The 27,554-nt window shown below is 36.1% G+C and overlaps 1 protein-coding gene across 2 annotated transcripts in view; it reads left to right on the forward strand.

Annotated features, from left to right (window-relative positions):
- The first annotated feature begins 12,119 nt into the window (after positions 1-12,119).
- Positions 12,120-27,554, forward strand: part of TRIQK (triple QxxK/R motif containing) — a 71,181-nt gene continuing 55,746 nt past the window's right edge. The window contains exon 1 of one of the 2 annotated variants that reach the window (XM_058668802.1): positions 12,120-12,360. The gene's annotated coding sequence lies outside the window, so the exon portion shown is untranslated. The remainder of the gene's footprint in view (positions 12,361-27,554) is intronic. The other variant, XM_004597227.4, reaches the window with a different exon arrangement.

The following is a 27,554-nucleotide window of genomic DNA, read 5'->3' on the forward strand; positions in this document are numbered from 1 at the left end:
CATTTCCAGAAGTAGGCTACCTGGGTCCTATGGTAGATCTATTTGTAGTTTTCTGAGGAATCTCCATATAATAGTCCATAATGGCTATACCAGTTTATGATCCCATCAAGGTTTATTAGAGTACATTTTCTCCATATCTACAACCACATTTGTTATTTTGTTAGTTTGTTTTGGGTAATAGCCATTGTAGTTGGGGTGAAGTGATAGCTCACTGTGACTTTTATCTGCATTTTTCAGATGGCTAGTTTTTCTGAGAATTTTTTTTTCACATATGTGTTGAGAATTTGTATTTCATCATTTGAAAAACGCTTGTTCATGTCCTTGCCCATTTTTATTGGAAAGTCAGATATACAGAGAGGAAGAGAGACAGAGAGGAAGATCTTCCCTTGCTGATTCACTCCCCAAGCAGCCACAAGGACTGACCAGGAACCCAGAGCTTCTTCTGGGTCTCCTACATGGGTACAGGGTCCCAAGGTTTTGGGCCATACTTGATTGCTTTGCCATGCCACAAACAGGGAACTGGCTGGGAAACAGGACCACCAAGATACAAACCAGCACCCATATGGGATTCCGGCTTGCACAAGGTGAGGGCATTAGCTGCTAGCCTACTGGGCCGGCCTGTCCTTGCCCATTTCTTACTTGGATTGCTTTCTTTGTTTTTGTGAAGTTCTTGAGTCTCTTAAATATTCTGAATACAATCCTCTATTAGATGTATAGTTTGCAAATATTTCCTATTGTGCGTATCAAAGCTTTTGCCTAGACCAATGTCTTGCAACATCTCCCTTGTTTTCCTCCATTAACCTGATGGTTTCAGGTCTTAGGTTTAGATCCATGATCAATTATGAGTTGAATTTAATATAAGGTGTAAGGTAGGAATTTGGTTTCAGATTTGGTATGAGGAACTGCAATATTCCCAACAAAATTTATTGAAGTTGTTTTGTGAAGGGAAGTGATTTCAGCTCATTTGTCATAAATTAGTTGGTTCCTGATGTATGGATAAATACATGGAATTTTAAAATGCTATTATATTGGTAAACATGTATTTTATTATGCAAGTGTCAGACTGTTTTGATTATATCTGCCCTGTAGTAGGTCTTGAAATCATCTCGTGATGCCACTGGGAATATTTTTCCTTTTTTTTTTTTGTTTTCAATTTCTTTCCCTGATGTTTTGTAATTTTCATTGTTTAGATCTTTCATATCTTTGGTTTCATTTACTCCAAAGTATTAAAAATTGTAGTTGTTGTAATTTGGACAGTTATAAATCTTTCTCAGCCAGAGCATCATTGATTTATAAGAATATTACTTATCTTGATTTGTATCATGAAGCTTCACCAACTTGTCATATGATTTCCAACAGTTTCATAGTGGAGTTTTTGGTTCCCTTATGTAACAATGATGTTATTTGTAAAGAGGGATAATCTTTACCAATTTGTATCCCTCTGATCTTTTCTCTTGTCTAATAACTGGCTAAAATTTTCATAACTATATTGAAAAACAATGGTTATGGTGGGCATTCTTATCATGTTCCACTTAGTAGAAATGCTTCTAGTTTTTTCTCATTCAATCCATATGATGCTGGTTGTGTGTTTTATATTGTCATGATTGTCTTCTACACCCAATTTTAAGGATTTTTTTTTATTATTATGAAAAACGTTCTGCTTTAGTTAATGTGTTCTCTGCATCTACTGAGAGGATCATTAAGATCATTTTTTTAAAATCCTTAATTTTCATGATGCCCTGTATTATGTTTACTTACTTACATATGTTGGATCATCCCTGCATCTCTGATATAGATTTTATTGCAAATTATTTTTAAATGTATTTTTGAGTTCAATTTGCTACTACTTTGTTGAATGTTTTTATGTCTATGTTCTTTTTATTTCTGTGTTGTCAGTTGTAATGTCTCTTTTTTTAGTGGTGATTTTGTTAATCTGAATCTTTTTTTTTAGTTATTCGGGTCAATTTTTTTAAAGTGTCTTCATTTCAATATTTTGAATATTTAAAAATATATCTTGTTTATTTGTTAGTTTCATTACTTCTTTCCTCCTGTTAATTTTAAGATTGGTTTATTCTTCTTCAGCTTTTTGAGATGCTTTGATTACTTATTTGATATCTTTCTAATTTTTTGATATAGGCATCACTGCTATAGGCTGTACTTTTAGCCATGTTTTTACAGTGTGTCATACCTTTAACTTTCATTCATTTACGGAAACATTTTTATTTCTCTTGATTTGTTCCATTATCCACTGGTCAGTCAGGGGTATGCTCTTTAGTCTCCATGCATTTGCTAATTTTCTAGATTTGCTTTTGTTGTTAACTTCCAGCTTTGTTTTATTGTGCTCCTAAAGTTCCAGGATATGATTTGGTGATTTTAATGTCTGAGTGAGACCCATTCATTCTCTCTAATCTCCTGCTAACCTTGTTATTCATATTCCACATGTGTTTCTCTTGCTTTGTGATGTATTATTTCAGACTCTTGCACAACACCAGGATCAAAAGCCAGAAAAGTTGGGATTAACTTATCATGGACTATGAATCCTGAAACATGAGATGTTAATTAATCACATTCTTTAATAAGTAGGTTGGCTTAGTTATGTTAATGTAGTAATTAGAAGCTAACTTAGACACTAACCATATACTACTTCACATTCTCATCACTTAAATAGTGCCTGTCTGTGATTAAATGTCACAAACACCTTTTGGGTAATTTGACTTCTCACGTAACTTACAACTAGGGAGACAATGTGCTCATAAAATAGAGAAAGTATCTTTTTTTCTCCACAATTTAAATTATTCACATATTACTAAGTTTACATCTTTTTACATATTTCAATATTTTATATTCTTTGACAGTTTGTAAGAGAATATTACTAATTTTCAAACACTGAAAATTCAAACTTCAGAGCCAGCAAAAAGTAAAGGATAGAAGTTGGATTGTGTTAATTGATACTTTATGTGGTGTCTCATTGGTGATGGCCTTTTTACAAAAAAAAAAAACTAAAAAAAAACACTATCAAAGCTTAATAAAATATAAAAATGAGTGTTTTCATGTTCTTTTTCCTAAGTTTTCATAGTGCTTATGTATTTTTCATTTAATGCCGTCCCAAGTAATTAATCAGAATTTATATCATCAGCAGGAATATGACCCCTTACCTTTATATCATATACAATGTTAGTTTTAAATGAAGATACAAGTGTATTTACTGGTAGGAAGAATCACAAAATTATAGAACTCAAATTTCCCAGCTTATGTTCTTGCCTAAACTAGAAAAACTACAAACACTGTGAAAAGTAACTCATCCGTTCTAGCAACACTCAGTAGAAACAAGAGACTTGCATAATACCCTTACTTGTACTTACTTTGAGCTTTCCTAAATTCTTGGTCATTACAGACCCACTGGAATCGTTTCACATGGCATTGCACACTCTATATGGAGGTTTGATAAAAGTAAATATCTAGGAGCCTGTGATTTGTATATGTCTCCTGTGTTCCTACACCAATTCCATTCTCTTAGACTGCACATTAAAAAGACACATTTGAGGGCTGGTATTGTGCTGGCAATCTATATTAGTGCTACTCCGTCTTGGATATAACTCCCTGATAATGCATCCAGGAACGGCAGAAGATGCCCTAAGTTCTAGGAACATTGTCCCATGCGGAAGATCTGAATGAAGCTCCTTACTCCTGGATTCAGCCTGGCTCGGTCATGGCTGTTGGGACATTGAGGAATGAACCAGTGGATGTAAAATCTCTACTTCCCTCTTCAGTAACTCTGCTTTCAAGTAAAATCAATAATCTTTTCCTTTTTTTAAGACAAGTTCAAAAACAAAATGATTAAACACTGGAAGACAGCAGTGGTAGAGCATTCATCTACCCTGAGGATGTTCTGTGCTTGGGGTGCTGTCTTCCTGAACAATGTCACACCAGAATAAGGATCAAATGGAACTTCTGGCTTTTGTGGAGGGCTCAACACTGTTTGCTATTTCTGCTGATGGGTTTGACCTTCACTCTCACTCTGTCTGTTTCCTGAAGTCAGATATACAGGGAGATTACTGCTGTCAAACTCCTGGTTGGGATGATGCCATGGGGCATAATGTTCAAGCATGTAGAAAGGTTTCTTGGTCCCAATGACCCACTGGAGCCCATGCACCAACAGCTGTTAACCTGGGCCACCAGCCAGGGCTTCTATTGCAACTGTTGAATAGCAGATCACCTGGAGTGCATTTTAAAGCTAGAAAAATATTAATCCAATTAATCCTATAGAGTATAAAGCTGAAAAACATTATCATTTCCAAACATGCAGGAAAAAACTTGTGACATCTAATTTCCATTTATGCTTTTTAAAAATTTCTTGAAAATTGGACACAAAAGGGAACTTCCTTAACCTACTGAAGAACATGAAAGAATCCAGAGTCAAGATATACTTAACTACAAATATCTCCAGTTCTGATTTCAAGAAAAGAATGCCTACCATCATCACTTCCCTTGAACATTGTACTGTAGATTATAGCATGAACATTAAACAAAAACATGAAAAGAAGTAAAATGTCATAATTTACATATAATGACTATTCAGACATTAAACATTTAAAGAGAGGTTTAGCAGGGTTCCAAGATACAAAATTTAAAAAATCAAGTTTATCAGTGTATATTTCCACTTCATGGTATTGTAAAGTAGTTACTGATGGGCTAGGCCTTCTGCCTAAACCACTGAACGAAATATAGGAGACAGCATTTTTCAGGCACTGGACAAAAGGCTTTACAGTATTATGATCCCTGAGAAAAGGGAGATACAGTCCCATTGATTTGTGGAGGAAGATTTCAGAGTTTGGGGCTATCAAAGCTGTAAGAATATGCAGGGCAATAGACTGGAGAAAAGAAAGTTTCAAATTAAACAGGCTCGACCATCTGTGTGAGGGTTTCCTATAAGTCCTTGGGTTTATTAGGCTGTTTTTATAGTGAGAGATATCTGTAAGCCTTATCAAAGACTAGCTGCAATAAGGCTGAGAAAGCATAAAGATATTAGAGAGTGATCAGGGCTGAAAGATCAAATCCCATCCCAGACAGAGCAAATAAATAACAGACAGAAACACTTCATGAACAAACGTTAGACTTCAGAAAGTCCACATTAGCTAGAAGGAACACACTCCTAGAGTAGTGTTTTCTTTACAGCTGCATTAACTAAGCTAAAAAACCAAGCCTTGATAAGTACACAAGGGAAAACACTTTAGAATCTGAGGAAGCTTTATGAACAGAGCATTGAGACACTCTTTGGAATTTCCACAAACTCACCTTAACAGAACATAAAATTAAGCTTATAGAAACACATTGTGATAGGACATCCTGGAACTGACTACTGGAAAATATAACAAACACCTTTTAGAAGAATAAAAGAACACCTTTTATTTAAGAGAAAAAAACCAACTTGATTGAGTCCGTAGAGGATATAATTTATGTCCAGTATATAACAAAAAAGATACCCAGACATGAAAAGAAGTAGAGAAACCTGGACGATAGCCAAGCAAAATAGCAAGCAAACAAAGTAGCCTCAAGAAGGCCTTGTTGGTTTAATTATCAGCTAAGTGTTCAAAGTCCCTGTCATAAACAGACTAAAAAATTTAAATAGAAGTGTTTCATAACCTTGATGGTTGAAAAGTTACAGAATTTCAGTATGAAATTTGAAATTCAATAAACACTTTTACCATAAATTACAGAGATTGTACAGTAGCAACTGTAATAATCACTGAAGAAGCTTAAAGTCAGGTTGAAGAGAGCTGAAGTGAGTATGCAATATTTTGAGGAAAGAGAGAAAAGACCTAAAAATAAGCAGTGTTTTCGTGATTCATGTAACTCAATTATCACTCATTTAATTGGATTCCTACATTGAAAGAATTACCATAGCTTAGGAAAATGACTTACAAAATCATAAATGTAAATTTAGCAAAGAATAACTAATAATAATAAAATAACAATGATAATAATAAAGAATTTAACTTCTATCTATAAGCAATCAGTTAAATTCAGGCAGACATTTGATGCAGCATTCTATCAGAGTGTTTAAGTCCAGACTGTACTTCTGATCTAGTTTCCCTGGGAGGAAGCAATGATGACTTCAGTGTTTATGTGCCTGCCACCCAGATGAAAGATCTGTATTGAATTTCAGTTTCTCATTTTGTCAGGCCTACTCCTAGCGGTTGCAAGGAGATCTTCCATCCACAAGTTTACTCCCCAAAGAGCCACATATCTTCCACATGGCTGGTAAGAACCAAAGCCACTCAATCATTTTGTGTGCTTTCTAGGCACATTAGCAGGGAACCTGATCGTGCCCATATGGGATGCTGGTGTGGAAGGCAATGGCTGAACCCATTGTGTCACAATGCTACTTCCTTAACTCTTCATTGGCTGGAGCATTAGGTCTTCGACTATAATATAAATTGAAATAATGCAAGTTTACCATAAATATTTGAAAAAGAAAAAACAGAAAGGAATTATATTGTAGCAAGGAACTTACATTTATAAAGTATGGTTCATGGATGAAAATGTGAAGATTGAGTGTGTAGTAAGAAAGTCTGTGCAGTATGAAGAGCAGCAGTGGATTCTGGGGTGTTATATCATAGAATAACACTAAGCAATGTAATAGTAAGTGAATATAATATGGATAACTCTTAGCCACAATTCAACAACACACATTTTTCATTCTTGAATGAACCCTAAAGAAATAAAGCAAATATAGTTAAAGTTATTAGCAAAATAGAAATTAGTGGCTAAACATATTTGACAAACTGAATGTGAGAAAGGACAAAATAGAGAAATGTATAAACAAATAGTGGAGTATACATAGGAAGATAATTGAGTTAAATACTTTATATCAGTTATCACACTAAATATAAATGGAATAAACATTCTGATAACATCAAAGATTTTAAGTTTGGATAAACAACCAGACTCAACAACTTGCTGCCTAAAAGAAACAGACTTATATACAAAGACAGAGATGGATTTAAAGTAAAGATATGGCAATGAATTTGGTAGAGTAAAAAAAATAAGAAACCTATTCAATCTTTATTAATATCAGGCAAAGTAGGCTTTAAGAAAAAGAATATTACCAGAGGTTAAAAAAGTATGCAATGATGAAAGAGTGGCTTCATTAGAAAGTCACATAATGTATATGCCCATCACCAAGCTTCAAAATATATGCAGCAAAAATTAACACAAATTAAATGGAAAAACAAATGTACAAGTATAGTTGGAGATTTAATATTAATGATAGAACGTTAAAAGTATCAGTAAAGGTGTAGGCTATAATAGACAATTTTAAATCCCTTTACAATTGCAGAATACATACATATATGTGTGTGCATGTGTGTGTGTGTGTGTGTGTGTGTGCATTGAAAGTAAACTGAGAATAATCATCAAGACAAATCATATGCTGGGCTATAAAATGAGTCTTAGAAATCTTCAAACATTTGATATAATATAGAACTGTTTTCTAACCAGAATAAAATTTAAAGTCATTAACAGCAAGATGTTAAAAAAGTCTTAAGCATTGGAAACTCAACACAATTCTCAAAACATAATCTGATGGAAAAAAAATGAGTTCTATATGAATGTTAACTAAAATATAACACACTGAAATTTTTCCAAAGAAGTTCTTAGAGGTAATTTCCTAGTTAGAAAAGAAAAAAGAAGTTTAAGCCAACTGTGTTGCATTTTACCTAAGTAAGTGGAACAAAAAAGCAAAAATTAAAGAGATAAAAACCAATAGTTATCCAAGACAAAATTTAATTTTCTGAAAAGATTAATACATTTAAGATGTCATAGATACTACTGTTAGGAGGGCAAAATGGTGTAATACTTTGGGGAAAACATTTCATATACACAGAGAGACGTACACATATATTTTTTGAGAAAAAATAAAGGAACCCAAGTAAAGAACTCTTATGTGCTGACTGACTCCTTTAGATGCCCACAGTAGCCTAGACAGGACAGGGGCAGGAGCCAGGAAAAATATTCAAGTCTCTAATGAAGGCAAAAAGAATCCAGTTGAAACTCTCACCACTGTTGCTAGCATCAGCATGGACAAGAAACTAGACTCAGGAGCTGGTACTGCAAACTGAATCCAGGTACTGACATGGGATGTGTGCATCTCCAAGGACGTCTTCATTTCCATAGTCACCCTGGGATATGTTTTCATTTGGAGTGTACACAAACTCTTCAATTTTGTTATGCTACTAATAGTTATAAACTGCTTAGAGATGCCTTGCAAATCTACACCCAGCAGTTTGTGTCTAGGCATTTGTCATCAGACAATCTTAGTAATATTTCCCAAATCCTAAGAAGGAGAATAGATAACATAAGTTGTTTTATTACAAGCACTAGATTACCATAGGAGATACAAATGAATCAGTCACAGTAATGAACAGCAGCAAATTTAATCCATTATTGAGAATTTGATCAATGATCCTGCCTTCATTGTCTGTGAAGTACTAGACACCGACAAAGATCTCTACCCTAAACAAAAAGCAACAAAGATAAATAAATTATGTAAAACATATTAAAATATATGAGTTACTATGAACCAAAGGACAACTAAGTATGGTAACAGTTGAGAAGAAATTACAATGTGATTCAAAAAGAATAGGGAGACCGTTCTTAGTGATATAATAGTAAATGAATATAATGTTGACATATCTCAGAAATAATATCGAGAGGCAGAAGTGCATCCCAGATGATGTATCTCAGTTTCTCTTTTTAGCAGTATAAACCCCTTCCGATTTTGCTTTATTTTTCTCTGATGTGAGGAATGCAGAAATCTCCTTAGGAGTTGGACGACAAAAACATCAACGCTGCTTGTATTGCTGTGCCAGCTGCTAGACATCAGGCAGTCATTTTAAATTATTACACATACTCTAACAGGGGAAATCTCTTTGTGAGTCATTTACCAGTTGCATCATGACTTAGTCTTTGACACATAAATGTTCAAGGAACTTGGAAAAATTAAATGTGAACATTTTTCATTGGCTATAAGTTATACTTGTCATCTACGCGTCACTTTTTAAGGAAATGACTGGGTGCTACACATTCAGAATTATATTCTTAGGATTTTCAGTGTATGATTTCACCTTGCTTTCACTTTATGAAATAATTGCCAATATATGTTCTTATGCAATTTGAGGAATATGTAGGGGCATTCTTTTCCAGATTTCAGAGACAATTTGCATACAATTATCCAAAATGGAATGAGCACTGAAATGTGCATTTAATAATGCAGTCCTATTCTTTCCATGAGTCTCATTCTATACAAATACTATGTAATTATAATTTCAAATATTGTACAGGGCAATGAAAATGATTGTTTCAAGATTTATGTGAAAGAATTACAGAAAAGAGGGAGACAGGGTGAGAGACATTTTCCAATCACTGCTTTACGCCCCAAGTGATAGCAACAGCCAGGGTTTCTCCAGGAGTAGCACATTGCCAAGCACATGGGCCATGATCTGCGGCGCTCCAGGGCCATTAGCCAGGGGTTGGATTGGGAATAGAACAGCCGAGACAGAAACCAATACCCACTGGTATGTGAGCTTCAAAGCTGATGGCTTTACCTGTTAAATCATAATGCCCATGCTAAAAAAAGATAATCTTTTATGGCTTATTACTTTTCTTTGCTGTGAAAATGAAATTTTAAGGATGTATGTCCATTTTTTAGTTTTGTTGTTTAAATATAGTACTATAAGTTAAAACTAAGACTGTAAAGAATAGGCCTTGGAGATCGTAAGGCTTTTTAAAGGAACTCACAGATTAAATCATTGCTTTAAATTTAAACAATGTTCAGCCCATCATTTTCTAATAAGATTGTATATAAAGAGCAATATTTGTTTTGATCTAATATGTAAATAATTCCAGATTCTTGGAGAGTTAGGTTGGACAACTATACTTTGTGTAATCAGGCAAAGTGCTGCTGGACATGGTTAAATATTTTGATACTATAATTTTAATCATTTAATTACTTTGTTAAGAAATTTGAGTTCCTTAATTATTATAAAAATTTCTAGAATGAAGTAAAATTCATTATCCTGAATTTCAAGGTACATTCATGGAGGCTACAGCCATTCATGTATCTAATTATACTTTAGTTCATATTTTGACTTGCCACCATCAGAAATCAGTAATATGCCATCATATGGTAAGGAAATTATTATATTTTAAACATAAACCTGACTTTTAATTCTGTAATTACCCACTTACTTCTTATTCAACGATCCTAAAAATTTGTTTGTCGGTTGGCTAGCCATGCTTGTTTTTTATAATTTCTTTCAAGGAACAATTATGCTTATGGAGAAAATCCAAATTATACATGTTCCAAGTTTTGAAGTCTATGGAAGAAATCAAAAAGAAATAGTCTAGAAGTGAATAGTGTGACTTTTCCTACTGCAACTCTGGGAAGTATTAGGGTTAACTGCCAAAAAATGGTTTTAAAATATTTTGAAACATTTCAGGACTAATTTGGAATAGTTATGTTCAAATATAGCAACTTGCTGCTCATCCTGTAGATTTTTAAACTGCTTGTATGATTAGCTAGGACAGGTTCACTCTGTAAATATATGTCATAATAAAAAATTCAACAAGAGCCAATACTTTATGATAATTATTTCCTTATACTGAATATACTTTAAAAATGCATCCCTATGCAGTATCTTCTATTGTCTGTACAAATAGATATCAAGGTGTAGAATTTCAGAAATTTGAATGAATCAAACATCTGGAGCAGTGCATATGGGAATATACAGCTGTGTTTATTTCAATGAATGACATTTAGATGCATACAGTGCATTTATTTAAATGTATATCTTATATATGAGAATATTAAAATAAATGCATTTGTTGCACATGTTTGATACATAATTGAAAAATATGTAAGAAAATATGTTCCTCATTTTTATGTAACATATGGGACTCATTCGTATAATGTACCTATTAATATACAATCATAACTCCTTGTAGTCTACAACCAAGCAATTTTAAAGGATTAAGGAAAAATATTGGGGAGCATGAGTCATGAAAATTAAGAAAGTTTGTTATAAAGTTATTCATAGTAAACAGACTTTCAAAGGAATTTGAAAATTCAGCAGAATAAGAAAATCATTTCTAATTGGAATTTGTGCCTTTTATTGCAACAGTTTTATCACAATATGGCGGATGTTTTAATTGAACCTTGCTTTTCCAAAAGTATCTACTTTTTTCTACTTACTGCCATTGTATCTGATGAGATACAACTTTTGGGTTTTGATTTATCGACAGAAAAAGCTTCACTAATATAAGCTACACACACAGAGTCACAGAGATTATTAATATAACCTCGCTTAACTCTGTGCTTATTTCTAAGGGAGGATTTGGTGACTAGAAAATGATTTATAAAGACAGAAGTTAAAATTACACGTTACAATCAGTTTTTGGTCACGATATCTAGGAAGATTAGAGGATCTTCTGGTTAATGCAGTTTTACTTGTCTCAGTTTTTTGCAAGCTACTTTTTCCCTAGCCAAGAGCTTTTTAAAACAGATGTGACTGGTTGGCCTCCAGGAGCCTGACTTTTCAGATGAGTGAAATAATGTCTAGAGGCATTTAATTTGTTGACTAGTGGCATAAACAAAACCACTCAGTTTCCTTGTTCAGACCATGAATAACAATGTTTTTCAACAAATTTTGTCAATATTATGTGAGTGTAAGGTATAATGCAGTAAACTGTTCAACCTCTTACCCTCCCCAAACAACACCTTAATATCTGATTCCCACTTTTTGTATATGTGAAAACCACCTGTGCAGAAATTCCCAAATCTTTGGTGTTACTCATGTCTTAGCAATCACTTTTTAAACGCTAAAATGAGGAAGAAACCCCAGGCTGTGTTGTGGCCATGTGGCCAGTTACTCCATGTGCCTTTGCCTCTTTGCAACTCCCCGCCTTTCAGAAAAATATGTTAAAAAAAGAAGCTAAAATTCACATTAAAAAGTTGTTTTTGCTTTCCTATCTGTTTGAATCCCATGTTTAATAGTCATAAAATGAGTACCCGTCCTCACTGGGTGGCACGTAGCAGGCTTCGGACGGCGTCCCAGGGAAGGGAACGCCTCAGGGCGGCCGCCGCGGCCCCAGACCGGCGCAGAGGCGGGAGAGACGCGGACCAATCAGAGGCCGCTCTGTGCGCTCGTCCCGCCCCTGCCCTCGAGTCCGGCCTGTCTCCGGCCTCCTGACTGGGGTGTGCGCCCCTCTCGGCCCGCCCCCGCCTCTGAGTGACAGCACCGTGGACAGCAACAGTGGCCTCCGGACTCGAAGTTTGTCGACCCTTGCCTTGGCAGAGCTGAGGTGTGTGTGTGTCCAGCGAGGGCGAGGGGTCTGGGGAGACCCTCCCCAGGAGGCTTGGGCTGCGGGACGGAAAACGGGCGCCTCTCCTGAAGGGAGCCCTCAAAGCGTTCAGGAACCCCTGGGAAGAGGTGGTTGGGCGGGTTGGATGAGGGAGGCCCCGCGAAAGGAATCTCCGTGGCTTGAGAGAGCCAGTGGGCATGGGGATCCTTTAAGGAGCCTTTCCCTCAGGCGGGGAGCTGCCAGGGCCCCCAGGCGGACGCGGGGTCGGGCCGAGGGGCGTGGCCATCGCGGTTGCTAAGGAACGCGCGGTTCGCGCCCTGCCAGCGTGTCGCGAGCAGCCGCAGGGTCCTGGAAACGGTCGTCCCGCCCACATCCCGGGGCCCTCCGGTCGACTGGGGATTGGCTCGCTCCTACTGTCAGTCAAGCCTCAGCGGCTTGTGCCTGGGCACTGTTCTGAGGGTTCGGTAGTTCCCGCGCAGGCCTGCCTTGGACCCGGTTCTGGTCCTCGCATCCCCGCCACTTTTCCTGTTCATGAACATGTATCTAAAGACCAAAACGTTGCTGCGAAAAGTTTCAGACAACGATGGCTGGCTTTACAGGTGGAGGGGTGGGAGGTGAATTGAGTCCCTGAACCTAAGGAGAGTTGGGTCCCATGTGAGAATGGGAGAAGGGGAAGAGAAGATGCCTTTGCGCTACCTGGAATTCTGTTTTCGCTATGGCTTCCTTGAGCTCAGTGAAGGCCCTTACAAAGTTAGGGCAATGTATTGCTGGGTGGACCCCAGCGTGTGATCTTTGAATCCTACAGTGGAGTTGTGTGCTAAAGTTGTAGTGCCATTCTCTTGCTTCATTGGGCCCATACTTAATGATCAACTAGGAATATCACTTCAGATCTCCTAAACTTCAGTGTTATCATCTGACTCCAAGTGAGTCAGCAGAGCAAACATAAAACATGGAGGAAGTGAAGGTTGATCCTGCTTCGCTTGGCCAAGTTCACCCCAGGAAGGAAGCTCGTACTGCTTGTTGATACTGGGAAAAGCATAGGCCTCCAAGTCAGGAAGTCCCAGGCTAGCTGTATCTGCCCTTGGCCAATACCCCTCTCGACTGCAAAGTAGGGATACTATTGTGCATTAGTCAATCCTAAAAAGGAGGACTGAAAGATGGTGAAGGTATTAGTAAAGTAATTATTTGCACGGATACAAAGGGTTTTAGTTGTACTTTTAACTCATTTTCCCAAGGATGTTAACTTGTAAGCGCATGTAAGTATATGCATTCTGCTTAACGTTTCTTGAATTTATTTTGTGGTTTCATCTCTTATCTCTGGGTTACTTATAAACGGAGAAGGAAACCCATTCACCTATCCATTATTGATATGTGTTGGCTATAAATATAGTTCAGTACTTTTTTAAAAACATGGGTTCTTTAGCTTTCCCAATGAAAGTGGATATTAATAACAAACATAAAATATTAGTACTTGGTATTGGAAAACCCAGAATATGGAAAGATCTATTGCATTTGCAACAAACTTAAGGATGTATATGGAGCTGTTCTTTAGCACTTACAATTTTATTTGAACTATTTAAATAATTGAATATTTCTTTACTCAGCTGTTCATTTCTGGCAGAGAATCAGAATAAAGACAAATGGATTAGGATTTGTAGATTTTATGTGCTCAGTAATAGCTCTTTCCTTCCTTGCATGCGTGTTTAAACAGAAGGTTGGGGTTTGCAATATCAGCCTCCCACCCGGCTACCTGATTGGTGAAGAATAAAAAAAATAATTAATGTCTACGTGAAATAAAAAATAATAAATTGAGCTTCTGACTCCCGCTTGATTCTGCCAGAGTCTACAATTGAGCTCTGTATGGATCAGGCAACTCTTCAGAGGAGCCTATTAAATAAGGTGTGGCATCCGCAGCCAAGACATGTGCTATGGCTTGCTGGACCATTTGGAATGTGTGGGAGTGTTTTATAATTGATAACAATGTCTTTACAGTCATTTTGGATGACTTTTGGGACCCTTATTAATGGTTGCTAATCATTGGACAATTCTGAGGTCCATCAGCTCAATGAATAATTGTCTTCACTCATTCTAATGTCAAAACAGCTATACTGAAAATTGCTGATCACATGAAAGTTCCTCTGTGTAAAAATAGGAAGCTAGGCTAAATTTCCTCCAAGGTTTGTTTGTATCTGTCCATGTTTTTATTAGCGACGTAATTGTTTCTAGAGGTGAAAGTTTCAAAAATACTGCTTCGAATATAGTTTTGGATATTTTCTAAAATGACTACATTATACTAACAAAGTGATTTTTTAAAATTATATTTGTTATCCTCAAGGAATTTCTTGTGGATAATATAAGGATCCTGTAGTACTAGGGCTAGTTATTTTTACAACCATTACAATAACTTAATCCTTATAAGTTTGAAATGTTAAGTATGCAGCAAAAGAGTGAAATAGATAATTTCATGAAAAGAAAATAATTCATTATACTATAATTTTGAAATGTAAAACATTAAGAAGGTAAATATTATATGCTCATAGTTTTAGCAAAGTGTTTAACTGAGGCAGAAAGCGAAGGTTTCCTAAGTGAGATAATTGTCAGTTGCATATTATTTAAGCCATTGTTTGTGGACAATAACAAGAATAAACTTGCCTAGTTCTTCTGTTGTAGTGTTATGTAGTGACCTGTTATCAAAAATGGCAGGCCAATTTGAATGAATAAATTAAAATTTTGGCAAAGAGAAAAGGAAGACGGCTTAATATAGACAATATTTATTTTTGCATAGTTTTAATCAACTTTGGAGGGGGCAGAAATTCCCTTAGGCAAAGGTGCTAAGGGTGGACTACAGTTTCTAATCTATAGAAGGTAGAAGATCCAGAAGACCGAAAGTACTATGACTGAGATTTGCAGTAGATGGGTTCTTTATTGATTGTGTAAGATCTCCAGCCACCAGTTTTGTTATCTATGCATAACCAGTTGACCTTCTGGTTTTCTACTAGTGTTTAGAACAACATGGGGTTAAACAGGCTACATGCTTTTAGGAGGAGTGACTCAACAAAGCTTGCATCTTTTTTGGCATGAGCATTTTTTTTTTTTTTTTTTAGAGAGAAGCAGGGATGATAAAATTTTAGAAAAGATTTACTAATCGGATTGTGTGTATTCTAAGGATCCAGTCTCAATACCTCTCCAACACTCCTTTCTCCTACACCTGTTTGGAGAGCACTGGACTTTGTAGATATGATCTATTTTTAGTGCAAAAATCTTCTGAATGAATTTAGCATTTGTAAATGAGTAAAGTTGAATATAATGTCACACAGAAGTAAGGTAGGGCAAATCAGATGACTCAGGCACAGCTATGTATGTCCAGAGAGAATATTAAGCTAAGTGAGATTCTTTTGGGACATCTTTTGATATTTATCACATTCAAGTAAACATGACCTCTTTGGATAGGAGAATTTCATATGAAAAAAACAAACAGTGATAAAGTGACAATATGGAGATAGAAAGGGAAAATGAAAGTGACAAACTAAAAATACGCAAACCCTATTTGTTGTTTGTTCCCTCTGCTAAACAGATTACTGCAAATTTAGTGACTTGACATGTATTATCTTATGGTTTTGAACTACAGATATCTGGTCACCTTATGTCTGTAAAGTCTTATGCCACATGTGATAACTTAATAACCAATTGTGGGGATTAGAACTTGGATACCTTTGAATTGGTAAATGTATTTCTGCCTAAAGCAAGAGTGTATTTAAAAACTCATGTTTGAGGAATATATTAGCACACTGTATATTGCTTTTGAAATTTAAGTCAGTATGAGAAATAGAACTGGAAATTTCTCCTGCATATAATATGGAAAATCATGAAATGATGCTATGTGGAGATAAAGATTGAAGTGAAATAGATGGATATTTGGAGCTCTGAGGAGGACACAGACTATGTTAGTTGTACTTGAAGAAAAGAGCATTTATTAGAAAAGTGATGAAATGATCATGGGAATATACCTTCTAATAAGCTTAAAAAGACCTATGAATGCTGAGCAGACCTTTCGTGTAATACACGAGAACCTCCAAAAAAGGCAGTATCACAAAAATTTCAAATTAGAATGTTACAAATTTGTTTTACATATCATGTGTACTTTTAAGAAAAATAAAATCTTAGGTTAACCAATGTTTCATAAGATGATGCAATGTGAACATGAAAGTCATGGTGTATATCTGATGGTATTCAGATTGCTAGAACATAGATGTGGTTCTAAATAATTATATGAAATCTAAATATTGTCTCAGATGTTAAAAATGTTCATAGAAGGAAGCACATGTAAAGATAATAACACCATTGTAAGTTTAAATAAAAATGAGTGCTTTCTGGTGCATTTTGTTCAGAAGTAAATCCTGGTGATTCAAAATGATGGATAGATCTTAAAAGTTACCTGAAACGCTGATCAGTAAAATACAACCAGTAGGCCAAGTCTGGCTTCTGCTTGTATCAAATACCTGTGAGCTTCGATTGCTTGACATTTTTAAATGGATGAAACAGCATCAAAGTGAATACTATTTTGCAACATGTGTAACTTACCTGAAGTTGAAATTTTCGTATGTGTAAGTAATGGGTTTTTCTTTACCACATCCGCAGTCACCTGTTTTCGAACTGTCTATGACTGCTTTTGTGCTGTAATAGCAGAGTTGAGAAATTGCTGCTGAGATTCACATGAGGCACTTTGATTGCTTTGCTCTGCGTCTCAGCGTACTGCAAATTGTAGTGACACTACTAGAACTTCATATTGGCTCTTGCAATGCAAAACCCAAAATAAATTGTATTTGGCACATAATGGAGTTTTCCAACTTCTGATGTGCACTAAATGCTTTAACATGTAGGAGGAAATTTTAATTTTTTTTATTCAAGAGTCCCAAATTATTCAATTATTGTTTCCCAAAATTTTACATTCCATAGCATCTCTTTGTTCTTTTGTGGACTAAGGTTAGCATCAGGAATATTCTCTTTGTGTTTGATAATCCGAGACTTCTCACTTCCTACTCTGTGCCTTAGATGAAATACAACTGATGCAAAGAGTCTAGAACTTTATTTCCAAAGAAAAAATCAATCAGTTAATACCTACATAGTATAAATTACAAATGTTTTAAAATCAGAGATTTTACTAAAAATTATAGGCAACTCATACAAAGGAAGTACATAATTGATACTGTGTGGATGAGTATCTAGGCATTCAAATTACATAATACAGAAATTAAATCATCTGTATGTAAGGTAGAAAATGTAACCTTCTCTAGCTCCTCTTGGATAGAACCACCGGAAGACAAAACATAGTACATAGCCCAACATAGAATGCATATAAACACATACACTTTTGTATATGACTTTTGGAAGGTTTAAATGATAGAAGACTAATTGTGAATCATTTAAACACGTTTGGATATTTTTTACTTGGATATCTAGAACACGATGTTTAAATTACTGCTTGGTACTTTTCCTAATAAAATTAAAATATCTGCTTGAATGCCTGTATAAAATTTGACTGCAACTGTATTCCATTTTTATGTTTTAGATAATCTTGTCTCATTCACATTTACGCCTTCATACTGGATACTTAATTTTATAGAAATTATGTCACTTAATTCTTACAAATCTCTGTGATACATAAAAGGATTTTTACTAGAGTCTTCAGCTTAAGGGGATGGTCTGAACATATTCTTCCATGTAGCAAAAATGAAGTACATTTTCAGTCTTGTTAAGATGCGTGTGTCTAAGAATAGGCCATTTTCTCCTAGGTAATTAAATTTTTTGGCATGTAATTATTTTCAATAGTATCTAATAACATTTTGTATTTCTGTAATACCCCATTGTATGTCTCCTTTTTGTCTCTTATTTTTAGTCTTCTGATTTTCTTAGCCTAGTGAAATGTTTGTGAAATTTGTTATAATTGAAAAATCATCCAGCTCATAATTTCTTTGACATTCTCTATTTTTCTTTTCGTTCTATTTTGCTTTAGTTCTAGTCTTTATGATTTTTCTATGTTATTATGAAAAATTATGAAAATTCCTTATTTACTTCATATTCTCTTGTTTCCTGAGAAACGGAATGAGTTCTTATAGGTAGGATTTAGTTGAACCTTCCTTTTAAAAACCCATTCAATCATTTTAAGTCTCTTAATATAAGAATTTAATAATTTTATTCAAGGTAATTTTTGATACAGAAAGTCTTATTCACATTTTTGTTACTGTATTTCTAATTTCCGTTTTAATTTGTTTTTTTTTCTTAATTCTGCATCTAATGCATTCTTTTATATATATATACATTTTATTATCAATGCTATCATTTTATGATACAGTTCCATATTCCCTTATCCCCTCCCCAACTCCCTCCCCCCCATCAAGTTCCTCTATATCATTGCTAACATATACTTCTTCATACTCAGTCATATGTCCATCATTGCGGGGATGGACAATGGCAGAGAGTCCAGAAATCTATTGCCAACATATAGTAAACAGTTTCATTGTAAGTCCATCTTTGCCTGGAAACAGAAATGCATACTACATTGTATCCTCACATCTGGATGTTAGTCTCCATTTCACAGCTACAGTATATCCCCTTAAATGAAAAGTCATGATACAAAAATCAACAATAGAAAGAAAAATAGAAATTTACAATGCCATGAAGTTAAATGACATGTTACTAGATATGACAGTCTCCATTACACAGCTACTGTACATCCCCTTAAGTGAAAAGTCATTCTACAAAATCAACAAGAGAAAGAAAAATAGAAATTTACAATGCCATGAAGTTAAATGACATGTTACTAGATATGACAGTCTCCATTACACAACTACTATACATCCCCTTAAATGAAGAGCCACAAAACAAAATCAACATCCGGGAGGAAAAAGAAATTAACAACACCAAGAAGTTAAATAACATGCTGTTAAATGACTAATGTGTAGCTGAAGAAATGAAAATCAAGAACCTTCTTGAAGAAAATGATGCCACTGCATGATCTACGAGTCATTGAATGATTTAATCAGAAGGAAGTGTTTTGAAGAGATGAAACCAACAGGAAACAACAAAACCCAGTTTCTGTTGATCTTTGTTGAAGTGTGTCTCCTCCAGACAATAAAAAGATGGGTTTTGTTTTTTAATCCAGTCTACTAATCTATGACGTTTGATTTAGCTTAAGTCGTTTACATTCAGAGTTTAATATACATGGGTGTTACTTTGGTCCTGTTATTTTAGGAATGGGTTGTTCATTGGTTTAGTCTTCTGTTGTCATTTTACTGGGATGTTCTCCCCGTTTTTTGTTGGTTTTGTTTGGTGCTATTCCTGTTCTCTGTCGAGAACATCTTGAAGTATCATTTGTAGGGGAGGTTTGAAAGAGGCAAATTCTTTTAGCTTTTCTTTACTGTGGAAGAATTTTATTTCATTTTCAAAGACAAAAGAAAGCTTTGCTGGATATGTCATCCTAGGCTGACAATTTTCTTCTTTTAGAATCTGGAATATGTCACTCCATTGTCTTCTTGCCTGTGGAGTTTCCTGTGAGAGATTTCCTGTGAGCTTAATTGGGATTCCTTTATATGTCAATTGATTTTTTTTCAAGTGCACATTTAAGGATCTTTTCCTTATGTTCAATTGAAGAGAGCTTGATGATCATATGTTGTGGTGAAGATCGCCTTTGATCAAGCCTGTTGGGAGTTCTGTGCCCCTCCTGGATCTTGTTTCCCAATTCTTTCTCTAGATTAGGGAAATTTTCCTTGATTATTTCATTGAACACATTGGTAAACTCAGCTTCTCTTTCTGCACCTTCTGGGACTCTCATAACTCTTATATTAGGCTTCTTAATAGTGTCTTTCAATTCTTGAATACTTTTTTTTGGCCTGATCCAGCTCTGCTTCCAGCTTTTTGTTTGCTTCCCCCTGATGACAGGAAATATCTTCCAATGCTAAGATTCTTTCTTCTGCTTGCTTCATTCTATTTTGGAGACTCTCCACTGTTCTTTTAATTTGCTTTACTGTGTTCTTAATTTCTGATATACCAGCCTTGATTTGCTTTATTGCTTTCTTAAATTCTTTGAACTCTTGCATGAGCTTCTCAATTTTGATCAGAATCTTTGGAGTCTTATGAATTCTGTGCGCCCCATTTTCTCGATGTCTTCCTCAGTCAACTCTGAGGTTGGCATAGGGTTTTGGTCCTTTGCAGGGGAGTTTTCAGGAATATTCGTTGTGCCTTTGTCTCTTCTTTTGCTCTTGATCATTGTACTTAGGGTTAGCAGAGTCTTCTGCTTGGGGCAGGTTTCTAAGCTGTGTCACCCACAGGTCTACAATGCAATTTTACTTATTGTGGTTGGTGCATAACTTTTTGCTTGCAGCCGCTTGTGCCGCAACCTCCAGCAAGTTCCAGGTCTGGGTTCTTATGTCAGATTTCCACCGTGGTCTCCACAGCCCCAGCTCTTGGCTCACTACTCTCCACTTCCTGTGATACTGTGCTGAGCCTGCACCATTGTCTCTGCAACCTTTCTCCCACTTTTGGCTGGAGCAGGTCCCAGGATTAGAGAGACACCAGATGTCCTATATAATTAGGTTGTTGGTGGCGCTGATCTTGTCTAAACCTGTTGGAAGTTAGGTCTGGGTGCCACACAGACCTATTTTGACTGGTACGATGCCACAGTCGGTATTATTTTCCTGTGGGACCAGTGCGATTCACGGACCTCAGTGAGTTCTTGCTAGTTCAGCACATGTGCAGTTCACTGTTGTCTCTTCAGTCCCAAAGCTATTGCCACAGTGTGCAAAATGGCGCCCTACGTACCACCAGTACAGTTCTTGATTTGCTGGCCGTCAGATCCAAGGGCTACCCAGACCTGCCCTGGGTGGAACCCGTAGAATGCCACATCATTGCAGCTCACTCCCAGCTCAGTATGCTCTGTCCTTTCCCTTGCCCTTTCATCCTTACACAAAATGGGTCCCAATTCAGCTCTAGGGGGCTGACTGGGCTATGACATTCACTCTGTTCTAGCACTGCCCATCTGAGATCTGCTGCTCTGTCTGTGCTCCTGGTCAAGTCAAATGGACCAGCAGAACGGACAGTTCTTTGTCTGGGTTCACCTCCCAAGCTCCCAGTGAAAGTCCCTTCCCACCTGGTTGCTAGTGGAATTCAGATCGCCGTGCTGGAGTATCAGTCTCTGCAACACCACACAGCTGTGCCCACTGCTTTCCTGTGTCGGTCAGTTTCCAGGTATCCCTCTGCTGTTGTTCTGTCTTTTACTGTTTCCTGAAATATGTCCTCTCTGCTTCATCCTGATTAAATGTTTTCCATCCATTTAAACGTGTCCTTACCCTTTTCTGACATCTTGATTCTCCCGTCTCTTGCATTCTTCTGTTGTGCTGATTCTCACTGACATTATGCTAACTACTTTGGGTGTGCATATTACAAATTATTTTGCTTTATGGTTATCATGACTAGCAAAAGTATCTTTTAATTAAAATAAGCTTTTGAAATTATTATAAACTAACATTGATTGTAAATGTTAAAAAAAGAAGCAAAGAAATAGAAAGGGAACATACTAACAAAAGTGACACTTGGATTCAACTCTCATTTTTTGAATTTCTGATGTCACATTTACATATCTTTATATTGATTATCTCTTGTGTTTTAATATTATTACTTTTAGTTCAAGTTTTATATTTATATTTTTTACTTACTAGTGTTTATGTTAAAATGATTTATACGATGTTTACAATATTAGAGTATTCTGCATTTTTTGTGTAGTGTGTATGCCTACTAGCTAGTTTTCTTCCTTCTGATATATTTTTTTCTTAGTAATCATTCAGTTTCTGCTTGAAAACTCCCTTTCGTATTTCTTGCAATGCAAGCTTAGGCATGAAAAATTTTGTTAGCTTTATAAACTCCCTTGCTTCCCTCTTCCTCCCATCCTTCCTTTTAAAAACATTTATTTACTTACTTGAAAGAGATAGAGAGGAAGGGATGAGAGGCAAAGCCAGAGATAGATATAGAGATAGAGATGGCAATGGCTGGAGAGGAAGGTGGAGAATGGCGATGGAAATGGTGATAGAGAAATGCTGTTTCATTCCCCAAATGGCTGGAATAGCCAGGGCTCAGAAAGGCCAGGTCTCCAATGTGGTTGTATGGGCAATAAATACTTGAGCCATCTTCTGCTGCCTTCCCAGGTGCATTAGTATGGATCTAGATTAAAACTGAAGCAACAAGGAGTTGAAGCCATATCCGTGTGTTATTCTGATGTGTGAGGCAGCATCCTGACCCACTGTATCACACCACTGGCCTCTCATCAGTTTCTTGCACATAGTATTTAAAGTACAATTTTTGACAAAGTAAAATTTATTTGTTTGTTAGTTTTACTTGTGCTTTGTTGTTATAGCTAATAATTTATTGTCTAACTCAAAATCATGTATTTTTTAATTTTTAAAAAATCATGAATTTTCTTTTAGCATTTTGTAATTTTAGGATTTGCATTTAGGTCTGGTGATTCATGTTGAGTTAATTTTTGTATATGTTGTAAGTTAGGGGGCCAGTATTTTTCTTTTATGACTATAAACCACTGATGTTTCACGTTACATCCTTGAGTTGGATAATTACCATTATTGTAAATACCATAAGTTTTCTATGCTATTTTAATAGTCTTATTATAATTTCTATAACTTGCGATCTTCAATATTTGATATGATATTAGGCAATGGTCTGGAGCCATTTCAATTTGTTACACTTATCTATACAAGAGTAATTGCAGTGTAAACATAGTGATGATTTGAATGAGAGCACATAATATATATTCAGTAAATATTTATTGAATAAAAACGAAAGAATCATGTACTGTTTCATCATTGCTCATATTTTATTTTTTTTAACATTTTGGTAAAATACAATATGTGCCTCAAGAAATGCAAGTGTGTAGATCAATGTGTTTTCACATTGTCACCTATCCCACTCATAATAAACACCCAAGTGAAGCATAAAGCATTGGTAGGACTGCAAGAGTCGCCACAGTTGATCCTCTCCATTTGTTATTTCTTTGACATATGAAATAAGGGTGCTTTGCCACGTAATGTGCCTCAGTGAAACACTGCTATGACATAACAAATGATTTGACATCCACATGATTTTTATCCTCTCTATATTAACCAACACCAATAAGAGAAAGTGCAATCTTTTTATTTTTGGGTCACTTACTTTAGTTCTATCAATTTTGTTGCAAATGTCAGGATTTGATTCTTTTTATGAATAATAGTCCATGGTGTATGTATGTGTGTGTATGTTCATTTAATATTTTCTTTATGCAATCACAATTGAATGACATCTTAGTTAATTCCACATCCTAGCAACTGTGAAGATGTGTGCTATAAACATGGAAGTAACAATCATTCTTTCGTAGACTGAATTGAATTCCTATGGATACATCCCCTGTAGTGGGATAGCTTGGTCATATGTTAGATGTGTTTTAGATTTCTGCAGAATCTCCATATTGGCTTTTGTAATGGTTGTATCAGTTCAGATTTCCACTAGCAATGTATCAAGATACCTTTTTCTCCGATTATTTAGCATTTGTCATTAAAAAAAAATCTAAGGGGGTGAAGTGATATGTGATTGTGGTTTACATTTATATTTCTCTAACTGGGAATTTTTTTTCTCATTCTTCTTTTAGCCCTTTGTATTTCCTGCTTGAAAAATCTCTTCTCATAGCTTTTGCCCATTTCTTAAATGAAGGAAGTGTTGTTATTGTTATTGATTTATTACACTCCTTATATATTTTGGGTATTAATCCTTCATCAGATGTACAGCTTGAAAATATTTTTTTAAAGATTTATTTACTTTTATTAGAAAGGCCCCTGTTCAAAGAGAAGGAAAGACAGAAAGATCTTCCATCCAAGATGCTGCAAAGGCCAGAACTGAGCTTATCCAAGGCCAGGAGCCAGGAGCTTCTTCTGGGGTTTTCACATGGGTGTAGGGTCCCAAGGCTTTGGGTCATCCTCTACTGCTTTCCCAGGCCACAAGCAGAGTTGGATAGGAAGTGGTGCAGCTAGGGCACAGCTGGCACCCATCTGGGATTCCGGCACATGCAAGGCAAAAGCTTTAGCCCCTAAGCTACTGTGCTGGGCCCTGCAAATGTTTTGATCAGTTACTTTTTTCTTGTTGCTGTTTCCTTTGCTTTATTTCACATCCACACTTGTGTTATTTCACCTTAGGGTTTCTGTTTGCAGTGTTTCTCCGATATATTAAGATATTGTCTGTATGATTTATTTTTGAAAGTTTGATACCATGTATTAGTGGAAATCTTTGCTAATTGTGCTTATTTAGGCTGTGTGCTCCCTGTAGCATATTCTGGAGTTTTTCTACTATTATTTCACTGAGTAAGTTTTTAAAGTTATATGTTTTTTTCACATCTTCATGAACTCACGAGAATTGTATATCTGGTCATTTGATGGTGACTGAAATATTTTAATTGATTGCATTCTAGATAAGATAGTTTTTCTTTTGCTTCACCAAGTCTATTGTAAAGGCTTTTCACACTGTATTTTTTTACTTGAGTCATTAAAGAGTTTAATATTTCTGCTGGATTTTCCTTCAGTATCTCTGTCTCTACAGAATTAACTTGTCCATGTCATGTACAGGTTTCATTATTTCGTTTAACTGTTCATCTGTGTTCTTGTGTAAGCTTATCATTCTTTTTGAATTCCCATTTTTCACAGTCCAATATTGGAGTTTTATTGGTTTTTTAGTCCAATGATGCTTTTTTAATTCTTTAATTCTTGATTTTTGTGTTCTTACATTAATTTTTATGCCTCTGGACGAATCACTTGATGTCTCCTCCGGATGTTGTTTGTTTTGTTTTTGTTTTTGATCAGAGGATTGTTTATTGTCATGGGTTTCTGTGGCTCAGTGGGACTGCGGAGTACAAAAGGCTTGCAGTGGAGTTCCTGGGGTGTGTGCAGGGTAGAATCACAGCGGTCTGGCCAGTTTTGTGGGTGGCACAGGAGTTTAAGGTGACAGCTGCATCGGGCGTGGCTGTAGCATCTGTGACTACCCTTGTTGGGAAGAGCGGATGCTGGAGCTAACCAGAGCCAGCTCTTCTCTGTTATGAGGCGGACCAGCTGATTGTCAGATTAGAGTGAACTCATATTTTCTGCGAGGACTATCTACCTAGAACATGCAGCCAGGAAAGCGCCCACCAGCTCCACAATGTATTCACGGGTCCTCTGTGAGGTCCGCCAACTGTACAGGGAGCTCTTGTGATTCCACAGTCAGACCACGTGGGTTCACAGGAAACCCATCACCACCTGCGTCCCTCTCAGCTCCTTGGCCAGTCACAGAGAACGGGGGATCTGAATTTTATTCTCTGAGCTGCTGCATCTCCAGGATGAGAAGGCTGCTGTTCCCTTATTCGGGACAGAGAAAAGCTGCAACTTCTAACTTGCAGTTAGTTCAGTGGGGAGAGGGGATAAAAGCAACACGACTTGACTTTATGGAACAAAGTAGTGGATCAGATTCCTGCCAGGTCTCCAAACTTTGGGGACTGTGGGATTCTTCCCTTGTCAGAACCGCCAGGACCATGGCAGCCTCCTCTCGTTCGGCCCTGGGAAGATGGTGTTTTCCAGCCCTTCATCTGCTGGAGTAAATGGCAGCATGTGGCTGGCAGCTGTGTATCTGTCTTCTCTCCTCACTGCACCTTGGATGTCAGTCCTATTACGTCCAGTTTATACTGAAGATTTCAAGCACTTCCCTGAAAACTTGATCCCTCCTTTTTTTCCTGGTTATCTTTCTGTGAATGGAATCAGTGTGTCTTCTCTTTATTCAGCCATCATGGGTCCTTAGATTCCTTGTTATTCTTTAACGGACAGTAGGATTTTCCTGAGAAATTCATGATTGTGAGTCAACTCGTTAAAAATTGAGATGATAACTAAGTAAGATTATCAAAAAATAAATAAAGTAAAATTAAAAATTGAAATGAGAAAATAATTTCAAATCAGTTACTTTTCATTAAAACTCGACTGAAATACAGTACAAGTACCTCTCATTTCTTTTCAGATAATCAGCAGATCAAATAAAGTTCATTAGCATTTTATATGAAAGCATTTCTCAAAGTCTTATTTTTAAAAATGTGCCTTGTGAATATTGGGCAGAATATGCAGTGCTTGCCAGATGTATTTGGCCATAGAAACTTGGTCTTAACATGTACTAGTGTTAGCAAACCAACCAACGCCTTTTGTAAATGTTCGTGCTGTGATTTTATTTTGTGGACCATTAGGAAACTGGAGACTATGCATTTAGTATTCTTGTATACCCTCTTTTGAATTCCAGTAAGAAAAAGTGACCAAGAATATTATTTTTGGTATCTGGAATTGAATCTGCCAGGGATGCAAACACAGCTTCCTTGATAAAGACCTTGCCTTTGGAAACCTTTCATCTGTTGGCAGCTCTCCGGTGTTCAGACTTGGCAGTGTCAAGGACACAATGCAAGATAGGTCTATTTGGGTTAACATTTGTCAAAAGGTGTTCAGCTCTGTGGTTGTTTTCTTTCATTTTTGTCTTTCTTATTTGGGGTTGTTTGCTTTTGGCAGTGTACTTGGGTTCAGATCATAGGTTTATGGAAGGCCATATTACCAGAAAAGGTTTTCACTTGCATGCGTTTTGTGATATTTTGATAAATTAAGTAAATGAAGCAAGAGTCAGTGTTCTTTATTGGTAATTTCATATTGTTAATTGCCAAGTAGGATTTATTGTTGCGTTAAATATTTGTTCTCTTGATGTTTAAACCTTTTATTATTTTGATACTTTCTGATATTTTTGTAACTAAATATTGGTTTTAATAACCATTTCTGTATATGAAGTAACTAAAAGATTAAGATACCACATTATGAGTCAGTTACTGAATATTTATTATACCATTTTTGTTTAATTGATAAATCTCTATCATAGATGTTTAGGAAAAGTAAATATGGCATATACAAAAAAATGGAATCTCTGACTTCATCTTTTACTGTCCTTTCTCATTCTCACTTTATTCAGGATCTTTTAGAAGCACTCTAGTTCACTCATGTAGCAGCTTTCCAAACAGCCTGTGTACAAAACTCAATGATTTGTTCCCGCTCTAATTTCATGTCTAACCACTGTTCTCATCCTTCCTTACTCTGGGCATGTTGAGTGCTCTGTTT

This window comes from Ochotona princeps, chromosome 9 (genome assembly GCF_030435755.1).
Source record: "Ochotona princeps isolate mOchPri1 chromosome 9, mOchPri1.hap1, whole genome shotgun sequence".
Lineage (NCBI taxonomy): Eukaryota > Metazoa > Chordata > Mammalia > Lagomorpha > Ochotonidae > Ochotona > Ochotona princeps.